Below are 16,709 nucleotides of genomic sequence, written 5' to 3' on the forward strand. Positions count from 1 at the left end.
TTTAATCAAGTCGGTACTCCCCGTATATCACTATATCACCGTCACTATATCACTATATCCCCGTATATCACTTGACATATTACGCACTCAAACTAATAATTCAAAGATTGCTGTTCATTTACAAGAAACATATGAACATTATAATTATGTAGGCACCTTTAGAGAGTTTCAAAGCTTATTAGCACTGCTGTTTTTGGATTGGTCCAAGTGAAACGCTTCGAGCGTTTTAATATATTTGATATGGTTGTTAGAGATAATCAGTGAATGATTTAAATTATAGCAGTTATATTCTGTACATAATATATGTGTTGTTAAAAAAGAAAAAAATATTACATTAAAACTGTTAAAGGAATTCATACATCGTGTTTAAATAACTGTTAAATATGCATATTGTAAGCTGATTTTTCAAAAGATTAAAAAAAAAGGAGGTTCACAATTCGGTTGTTTTTTTTTGTTTTTTTTATGATTTGTTAAATTCATTTTTTAACTGGAAAGATATATATATATATATATACGATTGGTTTAAAAAAAATTATTAAAATCGGTTCAGTAGTTTAGTTTTTTAATCAAAATAACTGTTTTTGTCACAATTGAAATTGTTTTTTCTTTGTGTAAAATTACTTTGAATTATTTTCGCTTAGTATTATGATTAAAATTTTGTCAAATCCCTCTCTAGCAATATTTGAGCCGATTTCAGCCGATTTTAACAGAACAACAGTTTGGTGTAGGTACGTTATCCAATGTCTCCTTTTTATTACAATTTCAAAAGTATTAATTCAAGTATAATTAATTGTATTTAAAAATTATTCCCAGTTTACTAAACTATATTTCATAACTGGTTAATATTAACTTTTAGTTAATAGGTTTTGGTATTTTCTTTTTCATATTATGTTACTAAATCGGATGTTAGATATTAAAGATAAATTTGTTTTAAATCGTAAAAAATAATATAGGCATCTAAATATGTTAATATAAGTTTCTTTTATCCATAAAAAATAGGGACTTTGATTGTAATAAAATAAAATATTAGTATCGGTAGATAGATAGATAATTTATTTGCATTACTTACAGCACACAAATTACAATACAAACATACACATAATACACAGTAAAAGAGATAAAAGAATGAAAAACAAAAAAGCAACAAAAAAAAAAAAAGAAACTAAAAGCAAAATATATAAAACAACAATTTCCTTTTTTCATGCGTGTACCACAGTAACACAAAATAGACACAACTCAATTTATTGCTTTGTCCTCAAAAGAACAAAACCCTGATATTCTTGAAGCCAAGAGTCAGTCGCGAAATTCCTTAACAAAAATTATAATAAAATATAAATATTATATGAATAAAATACATTGTGTGTGTCCATTACATTTGCCTCCATTTGATATTTTATTCTAAATAATTAACACATAATAGAATGGTAACTTCACCTACGCTAACGGTATACGCTGGCGGGGCACCAGTGAGGGATAATAGGTGAGAATAAAAAGGCAGATCAGTTAGCCCATCATGACGAATTCACTTGGAACTGAACACGATAGTTTCCAGGGAGAACTGAGAGGAAGTCGAGCTAACAGGGTGTATGAGCAATGGGGATACTAATCCCCATTATTACCAATCCCTTCTCCTCGACATAAAGTAGTATGTAAGTATACTATATGGATAAATAAATAAATAGTACATATGTAATAAATAGAATAATAGAGGGATAAATAAAGGGATTGAATACCCTTCCCAAGATACATAATTTAATATTAACGCTATTAACTTATCAATTGTACCGTACAACTATCCCGTTAGTTCATAAGGATCTTGCTGCCTACTGGCACACTAGCCTGCACTAATTTTGCTGCAACCATGTATAGTATTTACTCATTAAACTGTACCCTGATATTTACAACTCGACGCCAGTTTATTCCCCATAAATAAATGGATATATACTCGTAAACTAATTATCTAGGCAATATAAATCTGGAGCACCATAAAGCTTTTATGTTCTGGAATTAACTGTCTAATTAGAGAAAAGTGTAACTACCTTACTTTGCAAAATAATTGACTTCCTGTATCAAAAATGATATATGATGTGATATTTTATAGATTACTTACATTAATGGGTTTTTTATACAACTTAAAAGGGCAAACAAGCTGACGGCCCACCTGATGGGAAGTGGTAACCGTCGCCTATAGACATGAGCCGTACCATGGACATAACAGAGTATACTGTTTCGCCCATGTCTCTCCCCCATGCGTTGCCATTCCTGAGGACTCAGGTGTTATTGCTCTGTACCCTGTAAATTCACTGCCATATTCAACCCTTCAAACTGACACACAACCATGCAAACACAACTGCTTCACGGTAGAAACTCGAATGGGACAAAGGAAACGATTTTTGAACAAAGTCTCCCTCTGGCAAAGACGAGTTCTAGAGCTTTCTGAACCGCCGTGTAAAAATGAATCTTCTTATCAGTCATCAATTGTCCATTGCTGAACATAAGCCTTCCCCATAATGGGAGTTATGCCAGTAATTACCACGCTTGGCAAGTGGGTTGGCAACCGTAGTTAGGCTTTAGAGATGTTTTAAATGGGAAGCTGCTGTCCATCCCTCCACTATAAGCTTATCCAGTAGATTAAATAAATAAATAAATTAGAATAACATATGTTAGAATAAGAAATGATAAAAGCTGCCTTATATCCTTCGATACCGTATCAAGCGTCACCAGAGAATTAGATACGGCGTTATTCTCTCTTGTAATATCATAGATAATCATTAAATTTATCTAAATATGAATTAACTAGCGGCCCGTCCCGGCGTCGCACGGGTGGACATTTTTAACATTTCCCTTCACTGCTCTGCTCCTATTGATCGTAGCGTGATGAAAAGTATACTATAACCTGCCCAGGAGTATGAGGAATAATTGTACCAAGTTTCGTTAAAATCCGTCGAGTAGTTTTTAGGAAAATTTTACTGATTGCATTTTTGGCATCATTATCGCCCCCTGATAGTTATTTTGGAAATATATTTCATGTACAGATCTGATCTCTCTACAGATTTATTATAAGTATAGATTACATTGTATCTTAATATAATCAATTGATTAATAATATCAATCGAAAACACACATCCAAGTAATGCAATTAATAATCGACTCTATAGCACATTGTATTAAGATGTTATATTGCCATGACGGCGCGTAAGAACAGCAAGTTATTAGATTTGTGATTTGCCTGCGAAGCCGAAATAAAGGGATCTGAAGCTATTTCAAATTGAATCTGGTAATTTTGTGAAATAATCATTGCTATCGTCAGCTATTCGTTGCGCGTTTTGTAACGACATAAAACAAAAAAAGAAAGAAGATTTTTTGATTCGTTTGTACCCAAAACTTTGTCTTTCGTAAACTGATTTAAGAATTCTTTTTTTTTTTTTATCTGAAGGTAATATATTTAGATTGTCTATGCGAGATACTTTGTCGAATTCCGTTCTGTAAATTTTTAAATGAACAGTCGAATTCGGTATTTTGTTCTTGTGGATGTCCATATTGTACGTGTATACCAAATTTCAGTTATTAATTAAACTTTAAATACCCTATATGGTAACAAACAAACAAACTGACCTTCACACTTATAATATTACTAAGGATTGAAACAAATTAATTAACAAAAATCGCTGTGTGGTCCCGGCATAGAATAGGCCACCCCTTCCTTTCCTGTGGGTCTCGTAAGAGTCAACTAAGGAACCAGAGGGAGACTTTGTACAAAAATCAGTTGCTTGGGTACCTCTGACCCATTCGTGTTTCTACCGTGAAACAGTTGTGTTTGCATGGCTGTGTTTCGGTTTAAAGGGTGCGATATGGCGTGAATTTACTGGGTACAGAGGAATAACACCTAAGTCCTCAGGAATGGCAACGCATGGGGGGTATCATGGGCGAAACAGTATACTCTGTTATGTCCATGGTACTGCTCATGTCTATAGGCGACGGTTACCACTTCCATCAGGTAGGCCGTCAGCTTGTTTGCAATTGTAAGTTGTATAAAAAAAAAGTGGTAACTGTCGCCTATAGACATGAACAGCACCATTGATATCACAAAATATTATATTGACATAAAGGCCACATTCTTGTTACATGCAATTAAAGTTCTTGTTTGTATCTTCATAGTATTTTGTTAAAAGAGGGACTGATTGAAAACAAACATTGTACTGGGACACTCACAGCATCAGCTGAGCCGGTTCCTCCGGACACAGCCATGCGGCTGTGTTTCGGTTTGAAGGGTGGGATATGGCGTGAATTTACTGGGTACAGAGAAATAACATCTGAGTCCTCAGGAATGGCAACGCATGGGGGGTATCATAGGCGATACAGTATACTCTGTTATGTCCATGGTACTGCTCATGTCTATAGACGACGGTTACCACTTTCCATCAGGTGGGCCGTTAGCTTGTTTGCCATTCTAAGTTGTATAAAAAAAAGGAAGGGCGAGGGATGGGCAGCAGCGTCTCTCTTAAAACATCAGTAAAAGCCTAACTGCGGTTACCAACCCGCCTGCAAAGCGTGGCAACTACTGGCAACAACTACCTCTTATGGGGAAGGCTTATGTCCAGCAGTGGACAGTTAACGGATGAAATAATAATAAAAAATACAATTAACAATAATATTTTACGTAAATTTTTATTGTAACTCTTTATATGTATTTACCTCCTTCTTACCTCATTAAAGGTACCCACATTTAATAAGGTGAGAAAAAGGAAACTTGACACTTGTCTTCGTTGCAATGTAATGTAAACAAACTTTAAAGTACGAGGTAAACGTGTCGAATAAATTAATTACAAGTAACTAAGTGTGCTGCGGCCTTATTAGTAGCAGCGCAGCAGGTTGCGCGCGCGCATCATTAGTGTATGCTTTTCTTTGTATACGGAATCGAATGGAGATTTTTGTAGTGGGATTTATAAGGTTTGATACTTGGTAAGTTTTTTTTTTTAATCGGTGATAATGAAATGGTATCCCCGGCTGCGCTATCGGTATACGCTGATGAGGTACTAGTAAGGGATGATTAGGAGACGATGAAAGCAGGTCAGTTAGTTCATCGTGACGAATTTCAATAGAATAAACTACGATGGTTTCTAGGGGGAACCGCGTGGAGGTCGACCTGTTAAGGCGTATTGCTAGCAACGGGTCAGTAAGACCCCATTACTAATAATCCCTTTCCCCCCTGATACTTGGTGATTATTAATAATAATTGTAGTGTCATAATTTACGGTGGTGTATTTTTTTAATAGGATGAGTATGGAATGATAACCCCGCCTGTGCTATAGGTATACGCTAGCAGGATACCAATGAAAGGTGATAGATGAAGGACGATGAATAATTGGTCCATCACAGCGAATTCACTAGATATTAACCATGAGGCTTCCAAGAGAACCGCGTGGAAGTCGATTTAACAGGATACATTGGTATCAATAAAAACTGCCTTTCTTATAACTAACAATCCCTTACCCGCAGTGTGAGATGGGAGGGTCAGCTTTTATAATCTGTAGCTTATAGAACTTTTCTAGTTTCGTACCATTTTCTAGTGACATTTTTAGATTATATCAAATTTTAATTAAATTTAATTGGTAATGAAATTTATACAAGAATGAGTTGTTTTGTTGGGTTCTTAAAGTCGTTGAAGCGAACATCGGATGCTCAGTAAGTATTTTTTTTATCTTTTCTATGATTGATTGAATTGATGATGATGATTATGAATTGCCAATATTGCTGTCCAAATGAATTTTACAAACTATGTTCTACAAGTTTCAACGATATACAAAGGAAATGTTTCCTTAATTCTGTCTGCAGGCACTCCGGTAGTGCAGAGATTTGGCACTGAAACAAATCACTCGGTTTATAGTTATTTTATAGTTTGTGTGTTTGCTACCTCTTAGCTCCTTAACGGCTTAACCAATTGCTATGAAATTTGATTTGTATATATGTATATAATATGAGATGGTGAAGAATATAGGCTATTTTTTATTCCAGTTATTAAATCTTGGTAAAGGGAATGACTGGGGTAAAAGCTAGTAGTTTTATATTTTGATATATATTAATAGCTGTATGTGTGTGTAATCTATTGTTATTATAGACATTAAAAAAATCATAATAAAAAAAAGTTACAATAATTTTATTTTTATTTATTTATTAGGAAGACCGACAGCTTTCTAACAACGATAGTAAAATAAGAACCAGATATTTATTTAATATAATAAATTAATAATGATTTAAAAAAAATTGCTTATGTGAGGGTGTCGCCCTATGGTTTTATAGAAATACTTTTTTTTAAAGGCTTTTTCAATGTATCAAAAAGATCACGTCCATGCGTTAAGCGCGTAACTCTGAACGGATTTCGCCTTTGGATTCGCGTTCTTTTGTAATCGCCACGGAAGATCGATGCAAGTGTCAATACCACTCAATCCTACGATATTCGAATGCTCACCCGCAACAGTGCGCATGCGCAGGCGCAGACCACTTCGCTATCAGTCAGTGCTTCGGGTCATTCCGTTGGAAGCGTACGTCTTGCACGCAACCGCGCCCCAATACGAAATTCAAATGCATTTCGATCGCGTATCATCTCGCAATCTCTGATGGTGTGATTTATGAAAATTATAGTGTCTAAAGAATAGCAGACGGCATTAAGTGTAACTTTTCGTTTTTAATTACATGTTGTGTTGTGTTCGTGGTACAGGAGAGAGCAAGGAATGTGTGATACATTTTGCATCATTGGATTCGCAGTATAGGTAATGTTTACAGTTTTTTTTTCTTTTTATACCGCATCGGTCGCTAATATACGGCCAGTATTATGATAGACTGGTGAACTTGTGAACGTGGATAACACCAGGGGTGTGACGGGGGTCGTTAACCCTAAAGAAATATTACGAGCTACGTAATGAATTCTTTGCTGTAGACTGGTTTCTTTAGAGTTTTGAGTATATATACCTAACTTGTATGGTCGCGGAAAGAAACTCTGGAGGAGAGAGCCATAGTCCCATTTGGATTCTCAAGAGTTTTTCTATCTATGGTACGTAGGCAATGCGACAATAGAAGATATAAGTGATATCGGAACTTGGAGTAAGGGATTGTTAGTAATGGGGATTAGCCGCCCCATTTTATAAAAATACCCTGTCAGGTCGACCTTCACGCGGTCCTCCTAGAAACCATAATGATTAATTCTAGATGAATTCGGCACGATTGTCCAACTGACTTGCTTTCATCCTATATATATATATATATATATATATATATATATATATATATATATATATATATATATATATATATATAAGAAAACTTTAATTTTAAGCCTCATTTGTTGCATTAAATAGTGAGTTTTATCGTCCATGTGACGACGAGTAATTTTGCTTTATTTTTTTAACTTCTTAGGTATTAAATAAAAAATAAACCGGAATTTTTCGAATCGGTTTCTAACTGAAGGAGTTATAAGGCAACAAACATAAAAAAATTGCTGTGTGATCCCGGCATAGAATAGATAGAAGACTGAAGGAGGACGAGCGATGGGCAGCAGCGTCCCTCTTAAAACATCTCCGAAGCCTAACTGCGGTTACCAATACATCTGTTAAGCGTGGCAAACAATTGGTAAAATCCCCCAAGGGGAAGCTATTTGTCAGCAGTGGACAGTCAAGGGCTGATATGATGATGATCATGAAACAAAAAAATACAACGGAGTTGAGAACATCCTTTTTTGAAGTCGGTTAAAAATAAAAACTACAAAGCAGTAGGCCCTGGCGATTGAAAAAAGAATTATCGACACTAGTAATAAATACAAAGAATGCCTACAGGAAGAATTGAAAACTTTTCGGAATCATTTAAAAATCATCCGTGAATGCAGTGGAGCAATGAAGGAATGCGCTCAAAAATGCTCTGTCTCGTAAAATGCTCTAAGCACGTTTCAAATAAACAAAAATTACACTCCGTAAATTCTAATACGTTCAAATATTTTCGTTTAATCGATCGAACATTTTGAACACTTGCTACAGTTATTTTAAATTTTTGTCAACCTTCTAAAAGGACTTTTTATTTGTTTATATTTTTTATGTGTTCCTTTTAGGATCACGTTGGCAGTTTTGAAGTGATTATGTAATTTTTTTTATACCACTGAGGTGGCAAACAAGCACACGGCCCACCTGATGGTAAGCGGTTACCGTAGCCTATGAACGCCTGCATTACCAGAGGTATTACGCGTGCGTTACCGACCCTGAAGAAACCTCTTTGATTCTTGATGAATATGGTTAATATTGCTTATCCGAGGGTAGGTAGCCTGGTTTCCACTTCATCCGAGCGCCCGGTAATATTTCACTCGATGCAATATATTGGATATTCTTATTTGCGTTTTATTTTACAAAAAAGTTCGTGTGTTATAAATTATACCGATAACTCACTATGTACTCGCTATTAATCATTGGGTGTGAGCAGATTACGCGTTACTTTTTGTCGATTACTGTGTTATTTACTTATCTTATTTATTTATTTAACTCTTTATTGCGCCATAAACAAAAATATACAATGACAAGTGAACAATTTAAGTGAAATACATAAATATAGATTAAAATATATATATAAAGGTACAAAAGGCGGTCTTATCGCTAGGGCAATCTCTTACAGACAACCTTTGGTTGAAGGAGAACAGATAGAATCTTATTTATATAATAAATGAGAAAGTTTACAGGCTACAGAGGAATAACACCTGAGTCCTCAGGAATGGCAACGCTTAGGGGGTATCATGGGCGAAACAGTATACTCTGTTATGTTCATGGTAATGCTCATGTCTATAGGCGACGGTTACCACTTTCCATCAGGTAGGCCGTCAGCTTGTTTGCCATTCTAAGTCGTATAAAAAAAAACTAGTTATCATAATAAAAGCTTTTGTCATAAACAATTTCCTTCAAATAGTCCACTACACATGTAGGCAAGTATCACCATAATTCAACCGGTTTTTATCAATCATATGTCGATAAATCAAATTGACCGATATAACTAAGAATTTACCGATACGTACAGAATCGAGTTTATTGAAATTTAATTGATTCCAATCATCATTTGGAATTGGAAATGTGACTTATAGTTAACGTTTTTATTCAATTTGATCCGTGAACGTTCTGGTAGTTAGGAAAAAATAGCGTAAATAGCTGACAGCAAGTATGTGTTGCCATATGGTCCAGAGGGGCCTACCATGAAATATTTTCCGTAATTTCGGGGACGATCGAAACATAAATTTGATGTTACAATTACATAATACATGGTGTTTAAAATTATTAAAAATGTTAAAATATCATTCCTCTGAACTATTAGGATAGGATTTATGATGAACGAAATGTTAAGCTCTATTTACTGGGTCGATTTCGATACAAACAAAAACACGAAATTGAGCCCGAAAATTTGAAATTTCATTTCATGATAGACCACCTGGCATAAAATGGGCCGTCTCTTTCTTTCCTGTGGGTGTTGTATCAGGCAATTAAGGGAACGTAAAGGTCGAGGGATGGACGGTTGTATCCCTCTTAAAACATCACCAAAGCCTAACTGTGGTTACTGTGTGGTATATATATATATATATATATATATATATATATATATATATATATATATATATATATATATATATATATATATATATATATATATATATATATATATATACACATAATTACTCTTCTCCATCCAAAGGTTTCCTGGAAGAGACCGCTTTTAGCGATAAGGTCGCTCCTTCTATTCTCAGTGTGTACCTAATTGTTTATATTTATAAGTTTACTCCTCTAATCTCTTGCAGAGAACAGTAAAGAATATCTATCTATCTCACTCTTTTTTAAGCCGCACCCTAATTGTTTACTATCTGGACACGAAAATCCCATGGATTCAAATCTGACAGATACCAAAAACTTTGTGTCAATTAAAATTTCCAAACAACTTTCTGGCTCCTGAGAGAGAACACAGCTAACAAATTTTAATTAATCCGCTAGATGGCGGTAGTCTCGACCCGCGCTGCATTCAAATTTGTTAACCGAAATAACTACAGAACGACGAAATTTGATTAATACCACTGGCTAATCCCCCTCGGATTACAATCGTGAGTATATTTTTGAGCGACTTCAAAAGCAAGAGTTTCTCGATTCGTTCATGTTTTTTTTTTTGTGATTGTATTACGCGATTACGTCACCAATTCGAAATCAATCTTTTTTGACAATCAATTATGACAATTAAAGCTACCATTTCTTTTTGCAGAACAAATAAAACTGTTTTGTTGTGGAATAAACTAATCCGGATAAATGGACGCAATTAGTGTTGCCAGTAAACTAAATATCATATGCGACCGCTTCTTTTAAGAATAAGAAGAATTTTCTCTGCTCTTATATATATTTGTGCTTGCACTGCAGCTTGCTTATAATTCGGGCTACGTCGATCACTTTGTTTCTTCTACGGATATCCTCATTTCGGATTCTATCACGTCATAAAACTCCGAGTAAGGCCCTGTCCATAGTTTGCTGAGTGACTTGAATCTGTTGCATACATGACCGTAGCTAGGGGCGGGGAGGGGGGCATTGAGGGGCAATGCCCCATCTTAAAATGAAAAGCCCCCAAAAATTAGACAGACCGCTTTTTCGAAGTTACTTTTGGCTTCTGCTCTACCTTAAACTTGGGTGTATCTACGGCCCTGGTTGCATACGTATCACAACCATGTAACCCATCGAATACTCACCAACAAATACACATTACGTTCGGCATGACGTGAACATTATATTCTTCATGATGGAAAAAAAAACTCGGCACGAACGAAGAGTAAAGAGGCTAATTGGATCCGAATTCAATCTTGTATTAACACATAAAGCTGATTCAATTGATAAATAGCTATACAAATTAATATTAGATTAATGGTTTCATTTCACGAAGAAATTGTAAAGTGAAATGTGTACGAGTATGCAGGGCCGGATTAAACATATTCAGGTCCCACTTTATATATAATTTCTTTATGTTCTTTGCTATACTTTCTATATGTTTTCCTTTAACCAAAGGTTGTCAGTAAGAGATTGCCCTAGCGATAAGACCGCCTTTGTACCTTTATGTGTATATTTTAATCTGTACTTCACGCTACTGTATTTCAATTGAATTGTTTATATGTCATTGTTTATTTTTATGTTTTTGGTGCAATACAGAGTTAAATAAATAAATAACTTTAAAAAAAATGTAAAATTTACATCATTGTCATATTAGTCAGTAGGATGGTCAATACACTGCTGAATATAGGCCTTCCCCTATGGGAAGGTTATGTCAGTAGTTGCCACGCTTGGCAACTATTCTACATAATAACTTGAAATGTGTTATAAGATACACTGAAATATGACGATAAAATATAAAAAAGGCAATTATATTTTCATTTGATGGTTCGTTAAATAAAATTTTTCTGACGTCACTTTCACTTAAAGGAACAGTTTACCTGAACTTATACATGGTATCTTTTAAGTTTAAATTTATAAATATCTGTTATGTCCAAATAAATAAATAAAAACAAAATTTTTCTAAAACATATTTGCCGGGGCGCGGGGCCCCTACCTAATAGGGGCGTCTAGGCAGTTGTCTTCACTGCCTAATGTTAAATCCGGCCCTGTGGGTATGAGAGAATGAGTTGTTCCCACGAGAGATTAGGCTTCATTCACACATCGTCGAATCATTATTCCAGATTACGAATTGATGGTTTGTTATTATTTTGCAGTGGCTCTTAAACTCTTTTGATTTTTCAACTTACGAGTTCTAAAAGAAGTTTTTTTTTTATACAACTTAGAATGGCAAACAAGCTGACGGCCCACCTGATGGGAAGTGGTAACCGTCGTGTATAGACATGAGCAGTACCATGGACATAACAGAGTATACTGTTTCGCCCATGATACCCCCCATGCGTTGCCATTCCTGAGGACTCAGGTGTTACTCCTCTGTACCCTGTAAATTCACGCCATATCCCACCCTTCAAACCGAAACACAGCCATGCAAACACAACTGCTTCACGGTAGAAACACGAATGGGACAGAGGTACCCAAGCAATCGACTTCAGTAGTAAGACAAAGTAGGTTCAGTTTTTTTTATGTTTATTACCATATGACTTTGTCAGTAGTAAATCGATTTGGGTTTTTTTATCTGTTAATATATACTTACATAGAAATTTTATTAAAATCCCTTTTGTAGTTTAGTTTTTAATTTAAAATAACTGCAATCGCCACTATTTTTTTTTGTTGGGTGAAAATGGTATGGTAACCCCGCCTGCGCTAACGGGATACGCTGCCGGAGCACCAGTGAAGGGTGATAGATGAGAATGAAAACAGGCCAGTTAGTCCATCATGATGAATTCATCAGGAATTAACCATGATAGTTTCCAGGGGGAACCGCGAGGAGGTCGACCTGGTTGGGTATATTGCTAGCAATGGGATTCTCAGTCTCCATTACTAACAATCCCTTTCCCCTAATCGCCACTAATGAAGTCACTTTTTTGTGGTTTCATAGAATTTTTATGAAAATTAGTTCAGTGGTTTAGTTCTTAAATTGAAATAACTGGCTTTGCCATGAATGAAATCAGTTTCTCTTTGTTCTTTTTTTAAACAATCTTAATTATATACAAGCTCACGAGCACTAGTAAAGAATTTTGAATATATTTATATCTGAAAACATAAATCCATTATGTACCGAGAATTACTATTAGGCTTCATTCGTGCGTGGATTTTTTTTTTTTTTTAATGGGTGATAATGAAATGGTAACCCCACCCGCGCTATCGGTATACACCGGCGGGGCACCAGTGAAGGATGATAGGTGAGGATGAAGCAAGTCAGTTAGCCCATCGTGACGAATTCAATAAGAATTATTCACGATGGTTTCCAGGGGGAACCACGTGGAGGTCGACCTAATAGGGTAAATTGCTAACAATAGGGCTGTCAATCTCCATTACTAACACTCCCTTTCCCCCCTCGTGCGTGGATTATTATTTATCATTATATTATATCGTTATTTATTAATTGGTTGTTATTTTTGTTGCAGTCACCCATAAACTCTGACGGTCGTATTTACATGTTTACATTAAAAAATAATTATAAAAAATAAATATTAACATAATATGTTTATTATTATTATTATTTCAGCCTTTAATTGTCCGTTGATGAACATAAGCCTCCCCTTTGCGGGGTTTTGCCAGTAGTTGCCACGTTTGGCAGGCGGATTGGCAATCGCAGTCAGGCTTTAGAGATATTTTAAGAGGGACGCTGCTGCCCATCCCTCGCCCTTCCTTAGTCGCCTCTTACGTCACCCAGAGGAAAGGAAAGGGTGGCCTATTCTATGCTGAAACCACACGGCCAATAAATAATATAAATATATAAATAATAATATAACATTAATGTATAAATAAAACATAATAATTTTCATATTGATATTACAACCAAGCATCAAAAACCTTACACGCTAAATCGGTTTATCCGTTTGGCAAATCACTGTGAATTTACAAGTAAAACTTCCAAGTTTCCAAACATTTAACAATCAATTAAAAAAAAAAGTGAAACATATTTACAATTTAAACAAAAAAAAAAAAAACAAATAGTCGGACTAAAGGAACTGTAGGCCTACCATGAAATGATTTCCGAAATTTCGGGGACGAACGAAACAGAAATTTGATGTTAAAATTACATAATACATTCCGTTTAAAATTATTAAAAATGTTAAAATATCGTTCCTCTGGACTATTAGGATAGGATTTATGATGAACGAAATGTTAACCTCCATTTACTGGCTCGATTTCGGTACGAACAAAAACACGAAATTGAGCCCGAAAATTCGGAATTTCATTTCATGGTAGACCACCTGGATTTGAAATCGATTGAAAATCTAATATCGGCTCTTCCTCGTTACGAAGAAAATAATTAAGCACTAACAGCATTCGTTAAACAAACCCAATGACTTCCTCGTACACGTAAATGCACTAGCCGTTGAAAGCTGACAGCTGACTACAAATGAAACGCCCGTAACTACTTCTTGTCATTACAACTTTGTTAAGTAATATATGTACTCGTACAGTATACATACGGAAACGATTACGCCATCTTTTTGTTTGGTTTCGATGAATCACGACAAATCATCAACATTTTTTGGACGACAATTACACAGCCCGAAAGATAAGCAAACTGAAGTGGCAATGGGCTGGTCACATAGCTCAAAGATTCGACAACGATGGAGAAGAGAGGTTCGTGAGTGACGACTCCGTATAGATAAACGCAGAGTAGGACAATCCCACACTGGACGATCTCGACGCATTGCAGGGAGTCGATGGAGCATCCACAGCAAGTGGCTTAAGATTATGGCAGCCTGAAATATAAAGAATCAATGCTTTGGTGATGTTTTAATAGAGACGCAGCTTTCCATTTCTCGATCATTAAGTTCGCTTAGTCGTCTCTTATTACACCCAACGGAAAGAAAAAAAACACATACTCAACTACATTGATTGCATTTAATTTCATTGCCAATATTATATTTTTAACCATTAATATAAATTTTGAAATGGGAACACCATTTCAAAACTAGAACACATTTAAATTTTGAAGACTATTATCACTAGTTCAACAACCGGTCCGCGTAGGGTTAACTGTCAAATGTCAACAACCGTTGGGATTCGAACGCGATTTGAAATTCAAATATGGAAGCACGCGGTAAACATGGTCTTGAACAGGCTCTGATGGGTGTTGGCTATGTAATTTAGAAAAAATTGGGACAAATAAATTTAAAAATACATATATGAAGAACGGTAAATGATTTATGATTTTGTCCCACAAAAGATATTTTAAACTCTACAATCTTGTAACAGTCGTAACTGAGTTAAAAACTCTGCTTGTTGCGAAGCGAAATCTATGTGATTCCACGTTCTATATTTAAATATTAAAATGTAGGGTATCTACGAAATATCTCACAGTTTATTACTATGCATACATTTACGTTTAAAGTCGTTTTTCCGCGGAACAATGGAACGATAATATGTACTTTTTACTAACAGCCCAACCCAAATCACCTCGTCTAAAATAAATAATTAGTTTAGCTAGCATACCCTATGTTATGAGGAATCAGGCAACAGACATCTGTTTGGGTACACCTTAGAACACCCAGATCCGAGCTAATTCAAAGAAATTAGTTTATCCAATTACCCGATTGACAGTCCTCTGTGTCGAGGCTGTTTTGACGCCGAAGAATTGACTGTTCACGTAATCCTAGAATGTGTATTTATGGAACGTTCAGAAATAAGTAGGGAAACAGATAAGGTCGCTGCGTGAGATCCCAGGATGCTTCTGTGCTTCTGGGCAGAGGTAGGCTGGCTGTACCAGATACGACTCCACACGTACAACAGCCCAAATAGGAGGTATAGCGCGAAAAAGAGACTTCAATTTACGTTTACTCAATCGAGTCTTGAATCCGCAACTACATTTACGTTAAGCACCATGCCATGACTTCGCCATATAGGACATGGTTAAACAATGTTGATAAAGAAGATTGAATCAGACAAGAATAGAATAGAAATAAATTTTATTGAAATAGACTTGTTTCCAAGCTTCTTCTTTCTTCTTCTTCTTTTCTGTAAATCGTCTTTTTTTAAAGAATCTATCACTAAGTTCTGAATGTCATTTGCTGAGAAGAATCTGTAAGAAATACAACTGTTACTCTTTTTTTTTCTAAATACAAATCATGTTTATTCGAATAGATTTGAGTCTTGACTTGGGCGCTTTTAAATCGTATTTTTTTTTTAAATCTACTGCAGGGTTCGGAAAAATGTTATCCGTTGAGAAGAGCCCGCAAGAGACCCAACAGTTACTCTTTCAAATCATTATGTGTATTTAATTAAATGTACTATGTCTAAAATTACATGGTCATTAAAAAGCTCAATTTTCAAATTGTTTATGTACAAAATAATTTTAATTTATTAATACAAGTACCTTTAGATATATTTACCAAAGGGAGACTTTGTACAAAAGTCGATTGCTTGGGTACCTCTGTCCCATTCGTGTTTCAACCGTGAAGCAGTTGTGTTTCGGTTTGAAGGGTGGGATATGACGTGAATTTACAGGGTACAGAGGAATAACACCTGAGTCCTCAGGAATGGCAACACATGGGGGATATCATGGGCGAAACAGTATACTCTGTTATGTCCATGGTACTGCTCATGTCTATAGGCGACGGTTACCACTTTCCATCAGGTGGGCCGTCAGCTTGTTTGCTATTCTAAGTTGTATAAAAAAATAATTATACATTAGTATAAACTATAAATATAACTAACGAGAAATTAATTTTTAATTAATAAATTTAGTGATTAAAGACAATATATAAGATAATATAACTATTTGATTGGCATTTAACCTCGTCGTTTAATTTAATGGTGATATAAATGTAATTTACACTAATCGTTATTAGAACTGAACCTTGGACGTTTATTCGATAGTTACTTACGGTAAACATGCAAAAAATGTTTACACTCGATTAAATCTGGTTCGACCTTTACTTCTACAAAAACATTAATTCCTCTAACCATAACAATTATCACGGCGTATGTAACTTTCAAGGTAAGCAGAGAGATCAAGTAGTGAAGTTTGTGATGTTCACATAAATTCACTTCATCCATAAAACAAACGAAAAGAAGCGGCTAAGGAACAAA

General features: G+C 35.2%; 1 protein-coding gene across 1 annotated transcript in view; it reads left to right on the forward strand.

Annotated features, from left to right (window-relative positions):
- The first annotated feature begins 6,501 nt into the window (after window positions 1-6,501).
- LOC113509559 (uncharacterized) overlaps window positions 6,502-16,709 on the forward strand; it is a 188,818-nt gene continuing 178,610 nt past the window's right edge. Inside the window, exon 1 of the mRNA XM_052903347.1 lies at window positions 6,502-6,770. The gene's annotated coding sequence lies outside the window, so the exon portion shown is untranslated. The remainder of the gene's footprint in view (window positions 6,771-16,709) is intronic.

This window comes from Galleria mellonella, unplaced genomic scaffold (genome assembly GCF_026898425.1).
Source record: "Galleria mellonella isolate WM207_F2 unplaced genomic scaffold, CSIRO_AGI_GalMel_v1 utg139, whole genome shotgun sequence".
Classification (NCBI taxonomy): Eukaryota; Metazoa; Arthropoda; class Insecta; order Lepidoptera; family Pyralidae; genus Galleria; species Galleria mellonella.